The following is a 4,102-nucleotide window of genomic DNA, read 5'->3' as shown; positions in this document are numbered from 1 at the left end:
TGTCCTCCAGGACCAGAGTCTCCCCCCAAGCTTCCTCTTGCCGGATCACTATCCTCAGCAAGGTTGCACTTCGTGCTCGACTATCTGATCCTTACCAGACTTAGTCTTTTCGTGTTTTCTTTTCCTCTTTTCTCTCTCTGCCTGTCTCTACAGCCCAGAGTTTTGCCAACCCCCTTCCCTTTTCCCTGGAGACCCTTTTCCAGTTAGGGAAGGTGGTTATTTTCAGTTTTGATAACTGACTTTCTTTTCCAATTCCCTCCCGGGAGTTGCCAATAGTATCATAAGTATTTCTTTATTGGAATAATTATTCTTTTAGTGCACATATAAAATAGCGAGAAATACTACTAAGTTTTTTTTTAAAACAAACAGTCTTCCATTGTTATCTTAATTCTGTCTTTTACCACAGTAAGATTTAAATATTTACACTTTTCCCGGGGTTATCACAGTGATATTCTCCTTATAGGTCTTTCCCCTATTGAGAGCCTAGCTACGCTTAGGTTTCTGTTGTACAAAATCAGTAACATAGACGATCATAGACTTCCTAAGCTAGCTTTAAATTCTAGCCAAAACCACCTAAGGCTCAATCGAGGGTGGCATAAAGACACAAGGGCCTTAGGAGATCAACGAAAATGATGCATTGCAAAACATAAATAACATTAAAGATATTGTTACTTCTAAGTTGAAAGAAAAATGTGGTGTGAGAAAGATTTAGCGGCTAAGAGAAAATTAAGCTATTATAAGAATGTCATCAACCACACCCTAGAAGATCAAAAGTATCTCTCTATTTTAACTAGCTCAAAGAAGAAAATTAATATAGTAAAGATTAGAACGAATTCTCATGAGCTCCATAGTGAAACAGGTCGTTGGGCAGTTCCTAAAACACCATGGACGGAAAGGATCTACCATATATGTGAGAATAGGAACATCGAGGATGAAAACCACTTCCTCTTAGAGTGCCCCGCGTAGATATCAGTTTCACAATCTTTGTTATAATACTGACCTTCCTAGCCTTTTACAATGTCAAAATTATAGTGAGCTCTGGAGGCTTCTCTCCAAGCTTTTTGAGCATAGGAATAAAATCTTAAATCAAAATAGATAATTTGTTTCTTTAGGTCCTATAGACCATTATTTGGTGACGTTAACCACCACCATCATCATCATCATCATCATCATTATTTTAATTTATATAGTAAAATGAATGTTAATTTATAACTACTATTTATATGTTATATATTTTAATTTCAAATGTATATTATGATTTTATTTTATTTATTTATTTTCTTATTTTTATTAATAAAAACAAAATTGATATATATATATATATATAGTCTAACAACTAACATATAACATCTAAAGCCTACACATCTACCCTATACTGGGTTGTAGAATGTGACACAATTATCCCTTATCTCATTAATATTAATATTAGTTTGACCACAATTTTATTATTATTATTATTATTATCCCTCATCCCATTTTACCCGTCCCTAAAAAATTATGTATTATACCTTAATTTTTTAAGGTAATAGCTAAACTTACTTAAAAAAAAACAAAATTTGAAGACATATATTGTTACTTATATTTAATTTAGTTATTATTATTATTTGTTTTTTGTTTTAGCTTTTCATGAGAATGAGGTTAACATTTTGCAATATGTTGTTGATGAAGACTTATAGAGAAGTGTGTGTTATGATCGTGATTTGCCCAACATTTAGGGTGAATGCTTCACCCAATCCCGTGATGATGGGTGAAGGGTTCACTCGAAATGTTAGGTAAGTCCACTGTCATAACACAGAATTTTCCATAAGTCTTCATCAACCACAAATTACTCTGTGTCGAAATATCCATGTCAAAATTTTTTTAATATGTTTTTGTTAGGAAAACTCATTTATGTTATTTTAATATTTTAAATTACTTATTTTGAAATAAGTTAATATTTTTAGTCATCTTATATTAATAATATGTATTTTATTATTTTCCATATTTTTATAATATTTTTCAAATTTTTATTTAGATGATTTAATACTTTAAAATAAATTGTTGTGGTGAAAGGTAAATGAATAAAATTAATAATTATAATAAAAATGAGGTAAACTAGCCAATGCCTTTTGGCTCCAAGTTTTAACAACCCATGATTTTGCTAACGATATTCTTATGTAAGAAGAGAAAATATATATAACAATAATAATAATAATAATAATAAATGAACCACACTTCGAAAAGCATCCACAAATGAATTTTGTATTACCCAAAACTTTTCTCAAAAAAATAAAATAATAATTAAAAAAATTAAGATAAACTAGTCAATATGCCATTGAAGATGTTTGTCTTCAAATTTTAACAACCAATGTTTTCTTAATAATATTCTTATCTATATATATAAATTCTCTTGTAAACCTTTTTTATATGAAAAAAAAATAATCTCTTTAAACTTGACCGAGTTAAAATGAATTTAGATTAATATTAATTTAAACACAAACTTTCTAAATCCGTACGTATATCTTAAAAAACAAATTATTAATAAATATTTATATTTTAAAAAACAAATTATGAATAAATATTTATGTTTTCATTATTTTTTTTAAAGAATTAAATGAACTACGGGGTTGTACCCATTCCTATCGTTTTCACCAATTTTTTAGATAAAAAAATCTCCATATTCCTGGATATGGACCAATATTCCAATTTTCTTTTTAAATAAAAAATCTCTATTTTCGTTGGGATGGGCTATAATATCCAATGACATGGTCCAGTAAGATTCATTTGTGCTGTTTTCAACCATTCTTGATAAAAGATTCCTCACTTTTCATTAGAACCGTTAAAAAATTTCCATTTCTAAATGGAATTACGTAAATAGTGGAGAAATGTTATATCCGAAAGATTCATCTTAATCATCTTCTTTACTTTCCACAGTTCAAAAAAATAAAAAAACTACTATTTATTGAAACGAGATCCATATATGAAGACAAGTTTCGTGATTGAATAAAAAACTATTATCATTCGGCCTATTTTAATAGAAATTCCTCATTTTCATTGGAATGTGCGAATATCAAAAGAGATGCTTTGTCAATAAGATATCTGCGCTTTGGCTTTATTTTCAATAATTTTTTTAATAAAAAATTTGTTTGTTTTTTTTAATAATATAATATATATATAATAGTTATTTTCTTTGATCTTTGACTTAATTTATGAGTTTGTAGGGATTTTCTTTATATAATAGTTATTTTCTTTGATGTTTGAGTTAATTTATCAGTTTGTAGGGATTTTCTTTTATTTTTATTTTTTTATTAGATCATATTATTTTTATCTAATTATGTTGGTAATTTAAATGTTTTATATTATAGATCTCTAAGATAGAGTTTTGAATAACTCACATTATTAGGTTCAAATACATTCACTGGTTTGAAACATGTTGACAATTTAAATGTTTTATGTCATGGATTTGGAAGATAGATCTTTGATTAATTCACATCATTAAATTGATTCAAACACATTCACTGGTTTGAAACATGTCCCCAATTCAAATGTTTTATGTTATTGATTCAGAAAACAGAACTTTGAATAACTCACATCATTAGATTAAGGTCTACGAACCATGTAATGTGGTTCATTGGGAGAAAGATGAAAAAACAGATCTAATATTAGGTATAAATAGCAGATGCATCAAATCTCAAATATAAACGTTGGAAGATAATGATAATGATAATAAATTTTAAAATGAACATTTGAATAGAGTTTGGTCAAAATTCTAACTAATAATAATATTAAAAATAATTTTTTAGTTATGAAATGAAAAGAAATAAACAATTAATAAATAAAAATTAAAAATAAAGATTGGGATCTAGAATTTTGAATTAAAATTAAAAATCAAAGAGAACACGAATTTTTTTATCTCTTATAAAAATATAAAAATAAATAAAAATTGGACAAATAAATAAAAAATAAAAGTATGTAAATGATTTTTATATATTCTTATTATATATAACTTATTATTTAACCATATAATCAAATAATAATAAAAGAAAATTTTTGAGACAGTAATAATCAAACTTATTTTTTCTATTCCAACATATTTTTAATAAAGTATTTTTTTCATTTAAAT

Source organism: Pinus tabuliformis, chromosome 8, assembly GCF_031772625.1.
Source record: "Pinus tabuliformis cultivar Carrire ecotype Pingquan chromosome 8, CPIR1, whole genome shotgun sequence".
Lineage (NCBI taxonomy): Eukaryota > Viridiplantae > Streptophyta > Pinopsida > Pinales > Pinaceae > Pinus > Pinus tabuliformis.
This window is presented reverse-complemented; position numbering follows the sequence as displayed.